At 42.2% G+C, this 17,601-nt stretch overlaps 1 long non-coding RNA gene across 2 annotated transcripts in view; it reads left to right on the plus strand.

The window, feature by feature from the left end:
• The window catches only part of LOC140905123 (uncharacterized), a 39,774-nt gene that overhangs the window by 11,432 nt on the left and 10,741 nt on the right, over window positions 1-17,601 (plus strand). The window contains exons 2-3 of one of the 2 annotated variants that reach the window (XR_012156760.1): window positions 552-637; window positions 6,269-6,415. This is a non-coding gene — a long non-coding RNA (uncharacterized lncRNA). The remainder of the gene's footprint in view (window positions 1-551; window positions 638-6,268; window positions 6,416-17,601) is intronic. The other variant, XR_012156761.1, reaches the window with a different exon arrangement.

A 17,601-nucleotide genomic window follows, 5' to 3' on the forward strand; every position in this document is an offset into this window, starting at 1 on the left:
TGGCTATTAGCCAGGATGGGCAAGAATGGTGTCTCTAGCCACTGTTTGCCAGAAGCTGGGAACGAGGGACATGGGATGGATCACTTGATGATTACCTGTTCTGTTCATTCCCTCTGGAGCACCTGGCACTGGCCACTGTTGTAAGACAGGATACTGGGCTAGATGGACCTTTGGTCTGACCCAGTAGGGCCGTTCTTATTCTATTACAGTGCCTATAGTGAGGCTGCAGCATGCATGTAGTGTACATTCCTAGGGGAAAATACATAGGTGCCTACAGGATTAGCCAGCAGCCAAGTGGGAGTTTTGTGGATTTCAGTGGTGTCTAAACAACAGGACTTAAGTACCCAAGTAACTTCATGGATCCTGCCACTTGCCACCGCAGAGGTGCAAAGAGGGAACAGTCCTTATTTTCTCCGCAAATGTAGGGAATATGATTGCCTGTGGTCCTTGCATATGGCCTGCAAAGTGGGCAGGTGGAAGGTAACAATATCTTTCCTAGCCCTTCTGACATTCAGGTTGTACCAAATATTCTCTCTCTCTCTTATTTTTAGTGAGAATAGCCAGAGGGTATCACTCTGAATTTTGGTGCAAGAATGAGTTACATTGGGTATTACGCACCTGCTTAACTGGATACACAGTGAGTAGTCCCATTGATTTCTGTTCAAAGTGCATGAAGTTAAGTATATATGTAGAATTGGGGCCTAAGGTTGTTAAGCTGAGAGAACTGCTAATATGGACAACCTTACACTTAAAGTGTTTGCCAAGAAAAAGACAACTTTGGTGGAAAGGAAAAATCATAAGTTTGATCTTAAGGGCCAGAGAGAGGCAAAGGGATATTACAGACCAGGATGTGGCCTGATATCTTGAGGTAAAATGTACAAAATAAATACAATATTATCGGGATGCGACTTGGTCTACTTAAAGGAGGATGGGATACCTTTCCATAATTCTAACATATGTATTACTGTATATCTCTCTTAAGACTGAGTACATTTTTTGGTAAGGGTATTAGTTCTCATGTTCTTAATTTTTCTATTGTAAATTCTGCTCTTGAGGTAAAAGCAATAAAGGAAACAGTTTATTTTAAAAAATAAAACCACAGCAGCAGCCCAACGACAAGATTTAGACCTTCCAGAAAAAAACATTAGGATTGGGGACTGCACAAAGAAGGCAGCTAGGAAAGGCTTGTATCTATTGATCAGTGTTGCAGTTTTAATATTAAGCTTGGGCTTGGTACACCCTGTCACACGGTCATTGGGATTCCCTGTTGAGTCAAACAATTGCAGTTGGAGAACTCAGGACCCCTAGCAGGGCCAAGCAACCAAGCAGTCTGTAGCCCCGGGGGCAGGACAGAGCAAACACTTAGTCTATGGCTCGTAAGCCTTCTGGGCTGGGGCAGACAATAGTGGAGGGCTCTGACCCTCTGGGCAGGTCACGGCAAAAAGTCAGTCATCAGCCCCTGGGGTGGAGCAGAGCAAACACTCAGTCTATAGCAGGGATAGTCAATAGGCAGATGACCAAATCCAGACCACCTGATGATTTTAAACAGACTCCAAAATCTTTTTATGAACTTATTGTCATTTTTTAAATTATTATTATTTTCTCTGGAGTCTGGATCTTGACTATACCTTGACCAAGAAATTTGGACCTTGATAAAAAATAATTTAGCTCTTTCTTTGAGCAGCAGGGGAAGAGACTGGCTCTAGACTGTTCTCAATGGTAGCAGATGACAGAACGAGGAGTAATGGTCTCAAGTTGCAGTGGGGGAGGTTTAGATTGGATATTAGGAAAAACTTTTTCACTAAGAGGGTGGTGAAACACTGGAATGCGTTACCTAGGGAGGTGGTAGAATCTCCTTCCTTAGAGGTTTTTAAGGTCAGGCTTGACAAAGCCCTGGCTGGGATGATTTAACTGGGAATTGGTCCTGCTTTGAGCAGGGGGTTGGACTAGATGACCTTCTGGGGTCCCTTCCAACCCTGATATTCTATGATTCTAAGAGAAACACATTAAACTAGTCCAGGGAAGATCCTTGGGGAAGGTCTACACTTCCTGACTGGGACACCTGTCCCCACCCCTCTTACTTTCACAGGGCTCTGGCATTCGAGCCCCTGGCTTAACAAGGTGCTTTCAGCTGAGGGTGACCCCCTCATTTGGGACAGGTTCTGTTCCCCTTTATTCATACAATAATTACAACACATTGATAACAGCATTTCACTACCCCTGCATTCAGTAGTAAAGTGATTTGTAACCCAACATGAGTCAAAGTTGATTACATTGGGCAAAACACTGCTCTATCTGATGGATATCTAAGCAGAGCAAGAGCAAACTGTATTTACATGGACACACCTAAACTCTCTCCTCCTCCCAGCTAGCTGTCAGGTAGCTTGCCTAGTGGCAAGTGCAGAGGAGGGCACAGGGGAACCTGGGGCCACCCTACTCCACTGGGTTCTAGCCCAGGGCCCTAAGAAGCTGGTAAATTCCCTATGCTTGAACCCCTAACACATTCCCTGGGTACTTCCTACCATAAGGCCCATTTAGGGCATCTCTTCTGCTGGCAGGGGCTCAGCATCCCAGTTAGTCTCCATGGTCAGCTGGTCATCCACAGCATAGTCTGAGTCCGTGGTCTCAACAGCCTGGAGAGTTGAAGATTCCTCTGCAGGAACCTGCAGCACATGTCCTTCCTCCACCTCAGTCAGCCCCCACTGAACTGGGCTGCCTCCTTTTATCTGTCCCTTCCACCTGGAGCATGTGCAGCAGGGGTGAGGGGGCATTGTCTCCTAGGCCCACAGTGATTGGTCAGGCCCCGTTGACCCAGTGCGAGTTTGGTACACCCTGTCACACAATGCAAGACTCATTTACACAGTATTTAAAGATTCAGATTAGGACCTAAAGCTAGTCTTTTATGCTAGGCTGAGAAGACATTTTCAATTAAATTTAAAAAGTTAATTTCTCTTGTTTCTAATCTTCTAAATTTGTATTACTCTGCACTTTTACAAAACTTTGCAATCACTTTTGTTTAAGATAGGCCTTTATTATTATTGCATTCATTAGAGTAGTGCTTGGCAGCACAGCTATAGATGAGTATGCGACCAGTGTTGCGAGTCTGTTATGAACTGTGTTTTGCAGTGTTTATGACTCAGCCATTAAAAGCACTTCTTGGCTGAAATTTTATACAGAAAATCTCCCTCTCTCTACTGTAGGAGGCGGCCTCTTGTGTAATTTTTCTGTGTCCGTCTCCAAATGCAATTTGACACTAACAAATACAACTTTTAAAACACACATTTCTGAGTCTATAGCAAACCTTTCAGAAGCTTGAAGACCGGTTTACAGAGAGAATGAGTTGTACTTAGTGTGCTAGTTGAACAGTGTAAGGTCAGTCTGCCTCCCCTCACGGTGGGTATGCTCAGTAGAATGAGCCTTTGTGTATCAAGGTTCAAGAAGTTTTTGTTCTCCGCAGTTGAACAAGATAGAACAAACCCTCCCAGATAATGGAGGCTATGCTACAGGCACCTAGCACCTGACCCTGCAATTCTTAATTAGGAAAAAGGTCCTACTGAAGTCAATAGGATTTCTGTCTAAGTAAGGAATACAAGATTGGGCCCTGGTCTTAAACCATTGGTCCACTGTATCACTGAATATTGTAATCATTAGTGCAGTTGCCGCTGTGTATGTAAAAATCAATATTAATGTATTTCCTACATCTTGACAGATTATTTTTATTTACACAGTAAAACTTGTCCTAAGTGACTGCTTGAGAGTGATAAATCCGTTGCGTTTAATGGATGTGGCTTTTTGAGAAAGGTGGAATAGAACTGTACTCACATCATTAGGGGACCTTGAGATAGGTGCCCATACTGGGAATATTTGAATTGGGTTGCCTAATAAGTAAAGTGCCTTATGCATATTGAACTGTGAGCACTGGAATTGTTGAAAAGATCTACCTGCTGCATACAAACAATGTACTGTCTGTTATAGTATTTTTAAGGCTCCAGGCACAGCGGTATTTCAGCTGTAAGAATTGAACACACAGTGACAATGAGAAAACAACTGAAAATGTAAATTAAAGCTCATGAGGTCAGAGAAGACCTATTTAGTGTTATAATAAAATGATTCTGAGCCTGCTGAGATAGTCATGCTCTGCTTTTTTTGATCTTTCAGACACATTAATGATGAAAGACTGAAAACATAATTACAAATGAAGCTTTTTCTGAGGCTTCCAAAACCATATTCAAGCCCAGGTGGCCTCACAAAATGAACGTTATGCTTAACCACATTCAACTATTTTCACTCCCCTAACAGGAGCTGACACATGCAGTCCTCTCTTTGTAACTTCTTGTTGGCTATTTTCCAGTGGCAGCATCAATGTGCTGACCATAGGAAAGTACACACACATCTGTTTCCAACCAGCCTGTGGTAACTGAGTGGGATGTAAATCTAATTAAATACAAAAAGTTGCCGTATGTTGCAATAACATTCATGGTCTGAATTAAACTGACAAAAGCAAGGAAATTCCAAGTTAAAGTTCCCATTCTGTCCTTATTTCACCCTGCTGTACTTTGGAACTGCAGGGTCTCAGAACTGTGCATAATAGACACACGTGTTGTGGCTGTGCGCATGCCAGTGTGCACAATCATGCGTGAACACACACTACATACAAATCACTGTGTTAAAAGAACATTATTAAGGTTGCAAAGTCAAGCTCTCAAAAGTTAGAAAATGCCAGAATGAAGGTTGAACATGCCCTCCAGAAATGTACATACATCTTTAGCAAAGGCTACTCCATGGGTTTAGGATAGAACTAGAGATAAAAAATAAGTGTTTTTCCCTCACTAATGACACCCATTTCAAATAATCCAGTTCTTAACCCAAATCATGAACCAGAGAGTTTTAAAGACTGCAATTTCCCAGCTATTCAATAAAGAAACTTTTCTAACTTACATAGAGATCAAAACAAACCTTAACCAGCCCATTCTTCCCTGATACTGGTACAGTACTTTCAAATTAGCCATTATGTTGCTCAACTTCCTAGAAAAGTTGTTTTATACAAAAAGCTGACTTTAATAGAAGCGATAGCATCCGGTCAGTTAGGAAACAAAAAATTGCAACTAATTTATATCAATCTTTGCAGACAACTTTCCTAACCAAAGAAGTCTATATATGACATGCTGGGAAAAGGATCTGGATAAACAAATTACCCCAGAAGAATGAGGGTTGATATGATACAAGAGGACCAGTAACCTCAGTCTTCAGCATGATAAAAGAAAAATTCTTTACTATAGTGTTTCAATGGTATTTCATGCCAGTCAGGTTAAAATCTATATATAGCAATTAAATGTGGATAAATACTGGAGAAACCGCAGTGAACGAGGAGATTTTACACACACAGGGTGGACATGTCTATTCATTAGAAAGTACTGGGACATAATTCATAATAATTTATCACAAATTGTTGGATATTTATTACCCAATGATCCTTCAGTAATCCTCCTGGGCTTCCTGTCAGAATGGTCATACAAAAGGAAATGAAGAATTAATCTGTCATCTGCTAGGCTCCTGATAGCCTCTCATTGGGAAAAGAAAAATGGTCCAACTCTAGCGGAATGGTTCACAAAATATGAGAGGTTGTTATGGAAAAATTAATGCACCAGTTACGTGCTCAGGATAATAGACAGAGGACAAATAGATACTTAGATATTTGGTTACTATATACACTCAGTACTCAAACAAAAGAAGATTCACCTGCAAAAAACCTCTTGGCACACCTGTCCAATCTTTTTGAATATTAGCATTTGATAGACATGCCTGGCTTGTTAAATATGTGTAATCAGAGATTTCACTCAATTTAACAAATTCACTAGAAATGCTAGGTCATGAGTAGTGTAAAGATGCTCACTCTGTCACATGGTAACACCCTGCTTAAACGGAGAGATTTGATGATTATATTAACTGTATACTGTTTCACTAACCAAAAGCTCACTGTTGTAATGAGTGTTTTGTCTCTGATATTTACATGGCAAGGATTTGTAAACCTGTTTAAAAAACGAATGGTTCAGAGAATGAAGCTGCTGTTTAATATTTTTATCCTCAACATACAGTTAGTATCCTCTGCCTTATTTAGTGTATACCATGCAATGAATATATAATTATTAATTTTCTTATGGTCTTTTCTAGGGCACTCATCACTGTAATGTCTGAGTGCTTCCCACACATTAATGAATTTATCTCCATATCGCCACTGCAAGATAAGAGTATTATCTTCATTTTATAGATGGGAAAAACAGACAAAGACTTCTCTGCAGGAACACAGTGAATCAGGGGTAGAGCTAGGGTTAGAGCTCAGCACCACAAGATTCCCAAGCCTGTGCCCACACCTCCATACCAAGCTCTCTTGTACTATGATGTCACTGACAAAAAGGTATGTTTTTACCAATAGGATACCTAACCACATTAACTATCCTGCTTTACCGTAGTGGAGAAAAGACACCTGTAGTGTTTATCATGAGATCAAACACAGGTATATAATGCTGACCTCAGCTAGGTACCTCACAGCAAACACTACATGTCTCTCTTAGGATTTTATAGCAGGATAACCACTCTATATTTGTTATCTCGCTGTACAAACCCCCACACCTTTGTGTCCGTGAAAACAGTCTTATTGGCAGAGGTGCTGAGCATCTGTGGCACCACTGAGTTCTATTCCAGCTGTAAGTGTTCAGCATTTCTGCAAAGCAGGCCCCCATTGTGTCAAGTTGTGCACACAGAAAATCAGAAGTATACAATTAGTGGTCACCTGGCAAAATTTTTGTTTGAATGATTTGCTCTGCATTGCATATGAAGGCTGCAGCAGAGATAGATCTGAATCTTCCTTTATACTCTATTATTCACCTTCCTTAACTACAAGGGAATCTTTGCTCATAGATTATAAAGGAACTATTATGATCATCTAGTCCAGGGGTCAGCAACCTTTCGAAGAAGAGCTATTTTTTAGTTTTTGTCTTTGACCAAAATATTTCAAGAGCCGTATCACACACAAAGCTACTTGTAGAGTTCGAATTTATCAACTAATAATAATTGAACATGTTAAAGTTATTACTACTCACCAATACTTTTAATCTGACTAGAATCTAGGTGCTTCAGTGAGGACTATACCTCACTATACCTCACTGCCCACAGCCAGGGTATGTAGCTGCGGTGTTAAACCATGCTGGGTCCATGCCGTTGCATCTTCACTGATATCTTTAGCCAGGGGAGCTAGATTAAAGCTAGCAGAGCTGCAGTCATGCTTCTGAATGCAATGTAGGCACATCCCCTGCATTTGTACAGCACCTAGCACAATCAGGACCTGATCTGAGTTGGGGCCTACTGATGTTACTGACATTCAAATAAGTTTGGACCCAGCTCTCTGGAAAATACTTGCATTCAGATTTGGGTTTGTTAAAGTGCATTTTCTACAGGGCCTGCAGGGCTACAGTCCCTCAAGTGAGGCTCTGAATAAGGCCAGTATTCTGGCAGGGGGTCACAGTAATGCGATGTCACTGTACAATATGTGAGCTCCCTGGAGGCTAAGTGGTCTCTGCCCTTCTGAATCACAGGGTGCTTGGAGCATTGTGTACCCGAGACGACACAATAACTACACCCGTGCTGCGGTGGATTATGTGCTTATGAGAGCCTCACCCTGGCTTTGTATCAGACTCCGAATCCCCTTCATGCAAACCTCCCACCTCTTCTGCTGAGTGCCAGTCTTCCTTGATTACAAAGCAGGGGACTGTGGTGCAGGAGAGGGTGTGGGGTCTGGGAGGGAGTTTGGGTGCAGGAGGGGGTTCTGACTTGGGGTAGGGGTGCGGGAGGAGGTGCGAGGTGCAGGCTCTGGCCAGGAGGCGCTTACCACAGGCGGCACCCGGCTGGCAGCACAGCAGGCTGCCTGCCTGCCCTGGCCCCATGCCGCTCCCGGAAGTGGCTGGCTGCTGGTATGCCTCTGCACACCCCTTGTGCAGGGGGGAGGCAGCTCTGCGCACTGTCCCCACTCCCAGCACCGTCCTCACAGCTCCCATTGGCTGGGAACTGGCCAATGGGAGTTGCGGGGGTGGTGCTTGCGGGCTACCTCCCTTCCCCCAAGGAGTGCGCAGAGACATGCCAGCAGCCAGCTGCTTCCTGGAGCAGCGTGGGTCTAGGGCAGGCAGGCAGTCTGTGGTAAGCGCCTCCTGGCCAGAGCCTGCACCTCGCACCCCCTCAGAAAATGGCAGCCAGCAATTGGGCAGCCAAAGAGCAACAAGGGGGCAGCCAAAGAGCCACATGCAGCTCTGAAGCCGCAGGTTGCCGATCCTGATCTAGTCTGACCTCCATAACACAAGCCATAGAGCATCATGAATATTTTTTGCATCAAGCCCATAACTTCTATCTGAGCTACAGCGTATCTTCTAGAAAGATTTCCACTCTTGTCTTAAAGACTGAATGGGATGGAGAATCCACGACATCCCTAGGAAAGTTGTTGCGATGGTTAATTACACTAACTGTTAAAAATTTGCAACCCGGTTTCTAGTCTATATTTTGTCTGGTTTCCGCATCCAAACTCGATGTCATTATGCCTTTTTCTGCTAGATGAAAGAGCCCACAACTAGCAGAAGTTTCTTCTCTCTTTAAGTACTTATAGACTGTGAAAAAGTTACTTCTTAACCTTCTATTCGCTAAACTAAACAGACAGAGTTTTTTTAGCTTGTCGGTAGAAGGCATGGTTTTTGATCTCTAATCATTCGTATAGCACTTTTCTGAACCCTTTCCAAATTCTCAACATCTTTTTTCAAGTGTGATCAGAACTAGATATACTAGTTCAGTAACAGCCTTATTAATGCTGTATACAGAGGTAACACCATCTCCCTGTTCCTACCGGATATTCTTCATACATCCAAGGATTGCATTCACCCTGCTAAATACAACATCACATTGGGAGCGCATGTTCTTTCTGCAGTCCCCTACCTGCTCACTGTACATCTTCCAAATTCTAGAGCAAATGAGGCAGAGATCCTACAAACAGCCTCATTCACTATCAACCCTGATTCATGCCTTTAGCACAGTCCATCCTGTGCACTGAAAGAGCAAGAACTCCTATTGAAAAATAGTATATGATAATGAAACTGGAGACTCTGTCATAATGCCATATACACAAGGGGCAGAACTGAGGTTGTTACTTCTGGGGGAATTCTGTGTATCTGCAGATGTTCATCTGTCCCACATAATTTTGTTTTTCCCCCAACATAAAAGACATTCTACCCAAGAAGTGGTGCAGTTCCATCTTTTGCCCACCAGAGGCTGCTGTGGGGCCAGAACAGACAGCTACATGAATGCACCCGGCTGTTCTGCCACCACAGCGGCCTCTTGTGGGCAAAAGGCAGAACCGCAGCACTTCTGGGGCAGAATGTATTTTCTGTGGGGGAAAGAAATTTCTCTGTGTGCCCAGTGCTGCAGATTTCCCCCAGCAGTAGAAGTTCATCATAGCACTCTGCCAGGTTAGGACAGAGTAGGGCACACACGGCTGCTGGGGTTCAGAATGGCTGGGGGCAGGGACAGACTGGCGCATGGGCTCAGGAGCTAGTGGGGTGACAGCATTGAGCCTGGGGATGGGGAAGGGAGGCTGCACGGAACAGGGGGATGGGGGAGAAGATTGCAGAGACCCATGGGGATGGGGGGTTGTGGGGACAGAGATAGATGTGCCTGACTGAATGAGAGAGGCTTGGGGTCAGTCAGGGTCTGCATGGGGGAGGCATCCCAACTCCCTAACAGTCCCGTCCGCCCCCAATAAACCCTTCTCCCACCTACATCCAACACCCTCCAGGTTCACTCCCAGGCTCCTTCCCTCTCCCTCTGGTCCTCTGTTACCCCTGACTCCCCCAAGCCTTTGCACTGCTTCTGACAGATGCAGGAAATACAGTTCTGTATTGTAATTTAAATGAATTACTCAAAGTTCTGTATTAATAAGCCTCCTAAGGAATCTATTTGTCAAAACAAAAATATTACCAGAATCTTTTTTTTTGGGGGGGGTCTATATTGTTACAGACATACTTGCTGACGGATATTTTGAAATAAATTACCAAAATAATTGAAACTGACATGATTATATTGTGTGATTTTGACAAATAAAATATGCAGAATTTTTATTTTTTTGGCGCAGAACTCCACCAAGAGTAAGGTTGTATGGGCAACCTTAGATCTGGCATTTCCTAACTTCTGAATGCTTGAGTTTGCCACATGTGTTTTTTAATGTTTTTTTAAATTTAGTTAATTTCTTAGAATTTTTTTAAAGGAAAAAGGTTAACAAATTTTATTATGTGCTGCTGTACTTACCAAACCCTCCCCCAAAACACATTATTGGTAGAATTTGAATCCTACATCTTCAGCACAGCTTGAGCTACTATACTAACTACAAAAAGAAAAGGAGGACTTGTGGCACCTTAGAGACTAACCAATTTATTTGAGCATGAGCTTTCGTGAGCTACAGCTCACTTCATCGGATGCATCGGATGCAGCTCGCGAAAGCTCATGCTCAAATAAATTGGTTAGTCTCTAAGGTGCCACTAGTACTCCTTTTCTTTTTGCAAATACAGACTAACACGGCTGTTACTCTGAAACCTATACTAACTACCTTAGCTGGCAGAAGGAAAAAGCTGTTATCCCAGGGAGAAGTGAGCTGCTGGCACCACGTGTTGGGTCTCGGCATGTATTTGGGAAAAGCATGGCCCAAATCACTCTCTTCTTTCCAACCCCAGAAAGTGAGGGGAATTCCTTCTCCATGTGGTGTTCTCAGAGAAGAGGATAGGATACTGGTACCACGTGCTGAATCTGCGGATGAGATTGTCATGGGGAGCCCAGTCTAGCTCTCTCCCTGGGTCTGCTGATGCTGCAGTAGCAGTTGTGTGGGCCTGACCTTAAATTTGAATGTTTATGTTGAGTTATTGTTGTGGCATGCTGCCAAAGTTTTGCTGACACTTAAAGTGACAATGGCATTTCAGAAGAAACGGAGGTGGTGGGCTAGAGTTCACTTCATTGCCCTTCTCCAGTGTCTAAAAAAACCCCAACTCCCATAGAAAAGTAGCTGGAGACCCAGTTTAGTCTCTAAGGATTTTCAGCAAGAATTGCACAGGGTCAACCTTCCCACATTCAAGTCCCAAAAGGAACTAAAGAAATGAATTTAATTAAATAAGTTTATAAAATCTCATGATAAAGAAACAAATAATAATCTAATTTTTACAAAAAGAATGAGGAGTACTTGGGGCACCTTAGAGACTAACAGATTTATTTGAGCATAAGCTGTCATGGGCTAAAGCCCATTTCAAAAACCAGTCAGTGAACACTTCAGTCTCCCTGGACACTCAATTATAGACCTAAAAGTTGCAATTATTCAACAAAAAAACCTTCAAAAACAGACTCCAATGAGAAACTGCAGAACTGGAATTAATTTGCAGACTGGACACCATTAAATTAGGCTTGAATAAAGACTGGGAGTGGGTGAGTCATTACACAAACTAAAAACTATTTCCCCATGCTAATTTTCCCCCTACTGTTACTCACACCTTCTTGTCAAATGGGCCATCCTGATTATCACTACAAAAGTTTTTTTTCTCCTGCTGATAATAGCTCACCTTAATCAATTACTCTCGTTAGAGTTGGTATGGCAATCCCTTTTTTTTCATATTCTCCTGTATGTGTATATATTAATTTATATTATATGTGTATATAATTAATTTATATTATATATATCTTCCTACTGTATTTTCCGCTGCATGCATCTGATGAAGTGGGGTTTAGCCCACGAAAGCTTATGCTCAGACAAATTTGTTAGTCTCTAAAGTGCCACAAGTACTCCTAGTTCTTTTTGCTGATACAGACTAATGCGGCTACCATTCTGAAACCTAATTTTTACAGCATAACATGGCTATTTTCTAACCCACAGACAGTGCAAATAAGCAATGGTCACATAAACATCACCCTATACTGGAAACCTACTGACCTCTATACTTACCTACATGCCTCCAGCTTTCATCCAGACCACATCACACAATCCATTGTCTACAGCCAAGCCCTAAGATACAACCACATTTGCTCCGATCGCTCGGACAAACACCTATAGGATCTCTATCAAGCATTCTTACAACTGCAATACCCACCTCCTGAAGTGAAGAAACAGATTGACAGAGCCAGAAGGGTACCCAGAAGTCACCTACTAAAGAACAGGCCCAACAAAGAAAGTCATTGAATGCCACTCGCCATCACCTACAGCCCCCAACTAAAACCTCTCCAGCGCATCATCAAGGATCTATCCTGGAGGACCATCCCTCACTCTCACAGATCTTGGGAGACAGGCCGGTCCTCGCTTACAGACAGCCCCCAACCTGTAGCAAATACTCACCAGCAACTACACACCACACAACAGAAACACTAACCCAGGAACCAATCCCTGCAACAAACCTGTTGCCAACTCTGTCCACATATCTATTCAAGGGACACAATCATAGGACCTAACCACATTAGCCATCAGGGGCTCGTTCACCTGCACATATCCCATCATGTGCCAGCAATGCCCCTCTGCCATGTACATTGGCCAAACTGGACAGTCTCTACGTAAAAGAATAAATGGACACAAATCAGACATCAAGAATTGTAACATTCAAAAACCAGTAGGCAAGCACTTCAATCTCCCTGGACACTCAATAACAGACTTAAAAGTGGCCATTCTTCAACAAAAAAAACTTCAAAAACAGACTTCAATGAGAAATTGCAGAACTGGAATTAATTTGCAAACTTGACACCATCAAATGAGGCCCGAATAAAGACTGGGAGTGTCTGGGTCACTACAAAAAGTAATTTGCCCTCTGTTGATGTTCACCCCTTCTTGTCAACTGTTGGGAATGGGCCACATCCACCCTGATTGAATTGGCCTTGTTAGCACTGACCCCCACTTTGAGCACCGAATCTATACAGTCTGCTGAGTCTAAAACATCTTCCTTCCACTTGCTTGTAGGAATCTTCAGTTGGAATCCATGCAGACTCTTCCTCTGCTGAAATCACTGCTAGTCAGTCAGCTAACTGATTAACCAAACACTCAGTTAAAGTGTGTAGATTTAAAGAAAACTGTTACAAGAAAATACAAAACTGAGAATAGCAAAATATAAATGACTCTTTCCCCATTACTACATTTAAAGAAAAGTTGGTGAATCCGACTAGTTGATATAACTAGAACAGTTTGGCTAAAATCAAAACATTCAAAGCATACAATTAAAATAGAAGTTATTTTTCCCTCCCAATTTCCCCTTGCTTTAATTAGCCTTGCCCATGCTTCCCTATTAGAGGGTTAACAATACCACTAGCCTGCTGCAAAATGCTTCAGAGTTAGAGACAACAGCCTGCTTTCTGCTCCTGGGCTCATCTTCTCCCAACTCACACAGGGCACTTGGCCTTCTGCAAAGCAGCTGCCCTGACTGCTTGCCCTCCTGGAGTCTGACCCCAGGAACAGAGAATCTATTGAAGCATACCCAAAACTACCAGACCCAATTCCAGAAGCTTCTGGATGTGGAGTGCTAAATCTGCCTCACAACAATGACTCAGACACAACTCACTCCTACCTCCCCCCAATGGGTCTCTTAAAGAGATATCTCACTACTAGGCACATGGGTTACATTAGAGCTTTTCAAAAAAAGTTACAAGAATTTTTTATAAGGGAAAGTATTAGGTAACTTAACCTGATGGGTCACTACAAGGCCCTCCCCCCACCTTCCATAACAGAGCTATGGCAGAAGTCCCTTAATGGCATTATTGCACATAAATTATTTTTCTTAACATGAGAGCAGCATAGTCTTTGAAGAAAAGTGATATTGTTATTTTTTGATGTATGTTCTTTGGGGAAATTGTTGACAATAAGGGGTTGGCTCACTACCTTAATTTCTCTAACTGAAGTCAATTCATAGTGCAAAGTTGATTCCTGGGAACTGAGCATTGGTATCTGGACTGAGATTTCTGAAAGAGGGGATTACCTGTGTGCTGTTGATGTCCACCTCTGTTCAAGGACTGGCATACATAGTGTAATAAACAAAGTGCATTAAGAAAACACCCACGCTCTGCATCATTGATTTCTCCTCTAACAGGAAACTGACTTGCAAGGCCTGAATCAGCTACTGCTCAGCAGAGGTACAACAATACACTCACACAAAATACTTAGGGAATGTCCACACTTAGAATTGGAAGTGTAATTTCTACCTCAAGGAGACATATCCATGCTCACTCTCATTGAGCAATTGCACTATAAATGGAAGTGTAGCCGCAGAGGGTGAGCATCAGGAGGAGCTAGCTGCCTTGAGAATGATCTTGTCCGAGAAGCTAGGAATGTCCAGACGCAGTGGATCAAGTCCTGCAGCCTTTACTAAAGCCAAACTTACTTTGACTTCAATTGGAGTAAGGACTGAATAAAAACAACAGGAGTTGTCTGTCTGTTTGTTGGAGAGTAGATAGGTAGTGGGGTTAAGATGACGGGCTATGTATTCAGAGAAAACCATAAGGTGTGTTTCAGAGTAACAGCCGTGTTAGTCTGTATTCGCAAAAAGAAAAGGAGTATTTGTGGCACCTTAGAGACTAACCAATTTATCTGAGCATGAGCTTTCGTGAGCTACAGCATCCGATGAAGTGAGCTGTAGCTCACGAAAGCCTTATGCTCAGATAAATTGGTTAGTCTCTAAGGTGCCACAAGTCCTCCTTTTCTTTTTTCCATAAGGTGTGGTTATATGCAAATCTAAATATTTTTGCAACAGCAGTTTAAGCTTCTTGTGCAACTGGTAACGAGGGATTTGTATGGACAATTGCATGCTTGAATATGATTGATCAGGCACAGGGTGTTTGCTTATGGGGAAAAATTAAGCCAAATTTAAATGAATCATCAACAGATCTCTAAGATCTTCTGTATTTACATTGTATGCTTTTATGACGACTACTACATAGCAAATATTAAAAATAACATTTGATTTATTTCCCCCCACACTTCCTTGTCCCTGTTCCCTTAGGAATAAGAGGTGCTACTCAGGTTAACAGTACACTGCGTACTGGAATATCTCTGTGCTAGCAGAAAGTCCAACCATAGCACAGCCACTCATTGGAGCTGAGAAAGTGAAGAGAACTTTTACTGAAATACCCATTATTGATATATATTTTGCATTGTTACATACAGAATTTTCATGTTTGTTTTTTTAGAACGTTGTAGGCATGTTGCTGATATTTATCTTTTGTGGCTGGATTTACTGTTCCAGAATCAAAGAGTGCGCTTAAATAAACGCTCTCTAGTCCTTGTGGATTGTTAAAGTAACTCAAAGTGTCAGGAAACTCCTAAGGCCAAGATTTTAGGGGGGTAATGGGTGTGCCCACAAAAACGTATATATCTCTATTGTGGTGGTTAGAACATGCATTTGGAGGTTTTAGCCAGCACAATCAGAGAGCTATCTCTGCGAAATGGCTGTAGCTCATGAAAACTTACGCTCAAATAAATTTGTTAGTCTCTAAGGTGCCACAAGTCCTCCTTTTCTTCTTAGTATTACTGTATATTCTGACGTACTTTACGTATCTAATTCTCTATAACTAGGTTTCTTAAGCTTTGATATAGCATTCCTCTCCTAATGTACAAAATTACTTTCACTTCCCTTAAGATACACAGAGAAGCATCTCTCCCTGCCCTGATTTTCATTTCCCTTTGGTGTGTTTTGGACGAAATATTTAAATGGTGGTCAAGAATTTTTTTTTCCTTGTTGTGACTCTGCAAAAGCAGAGCAGCTGGTTCAGTGCAAATTAGATAGTTCTCCTTTTGTTTTCACTCAGGAGTTAGTAATCTAGAAGAGAAGAAGGAAAACATATTGGGCCAAATTAACCCTGATGTAATTATTGATGTCAGTGCCAATACACCAACGTGAATTTGGCCTGTAAGTCCTTCTGGAAGTTTCCCTGGGCTGGATAAGTCCCCTTATGAAAAAAGGCAGAACTTCCCCAAAGAGACCAATATCACAGAGTAAGAAACAGAGTGCTGTCTCTCTCTTTTTCATAACTCTGTCTGCTTAGCAGTAAGTTTGCAGAGGGAAGCCAAATTCATACTACTGTGTTACTTTTTAATTTTGAATATTTTTTGTTAGTGAATTTAGCGGTTGTGAAAGGTGCAAGATTGCCAGCTCTGAGCATGAGGTTTTCTGGGAGTACCTTTCCCAGACCTGAAGAAGATCTCGGTGTGGCTTGAAAGCTTGTCTCTTTCTCCAACAGAAGTTGGTCCAATAAAAGATATTACCTCACCCACTTTGTCCCACAGAACAGGCAGATACAGTGCAAGCTTCCCTCCACTGCCTCATCAATGTGTCTCTGCCCTGACCTGGCCAGACCTCCTCAGAAAGTGATTCAGCCTTAACATCCATTCAGGCCCTCTCAGAGGTCCAGAGGGGCCTGGGCCACTTCCAGCTTTTGAGGCCCCCTAGCCATAATAAAAATAAAAAATGACGACACATGAAAACAAAATAAGGCACCAAAAAAAGAGTGAGACATAATTTGAATAATTTTTTATTTAACAAATGCTTTTCTAGCCTTTTTCTGTGCAAATGCACTAATTATTGAGGAAAAATCTAGCTTTCATGCAATGTCACAGTTGATATTAAGCATGGCGAGCCCATTCAAACACTCTTGTCCCATAGTTGAATGGTAATAGTTCTTTACCTGCTTCAACACATTGAAAGTGCATTCACCTGAAGCCACTGATGCAGGCAAACTGACAAAAATACGCAATGCAATTGTGATATTAGGAAACACCCCAGAGAGTCCAAGTTCGATTATTTCTTGAAGCAATTCCTTTGGCTTGCAATCCAATTTAAAGTTCGTGGAATAGATTCATTCGAGGAAGATGATCTCATCACTGAGATCTTTTGAGATTTCTTTGTTGTACTGTTGCTGAAATTGTTCAGCTGCAGAAAGTAGATCTTCATTACTCAGTCTGTTGAACTGTCAAAGAAACCCCAAAAGGATACAGATTAGTCGCAGTGATTCAAATGGACGCGTAAGACCTGATTGAATAGAGTCAATGATGACAAGGAAGACATTGACCCTATAAAGCTGCTTGGCATCGGATTCAGTAGGTAAGTTGCGATTGGTGGAGAACTCAGATGAAATGCCAATATTCTGTGCTACTAATTTGGACTCAGTCAGGATCGCATCCCATTGTTCAAGATCCTGTTGAATGTCATTGATAAGACCTTCAGTTTTATCCTTCTCAACATCAAGTGTAGCACTGCACGCTTCAATTACCAGATTAGTTTGGTGGATCATTGTAAGTAGCTTCATCCACAAAGATGACAGCAGAATGCATTCAAATTTGAACATGTGCTTCTGAATAGACTGAAGTTCAGTTCGAGCCTGTGCAGTGAGATTGAGAGATTCAAGCTCATTTAAAGCCTTTCTCACTGAATTCAGATGATGCACAACTGGTTAAACACCATCAATCCGTGCAGACCATCTAGTTTTGGACATCCCATGCAGTGAAACAGGAAGATATTGCTTCAGAATTCCCCACATTTGTGGACTGCTACTGAAGAGATTGTA

The sequence above is a fragment of the Lepidochelys kempii genome, chromosome 1, assembly GCF_965140265.1.
Source record: "Lepidochelys kempii isolate rLepKem1 chromosome 1, rLepKem1.hap2, whole genome shotgun sequence".
Taxonomy (NCBI): Eukaryota; Metazoa; Chordata; order Testudines; family Cheloniidae; genus Lepidochelys; species Lepidochelys kempii.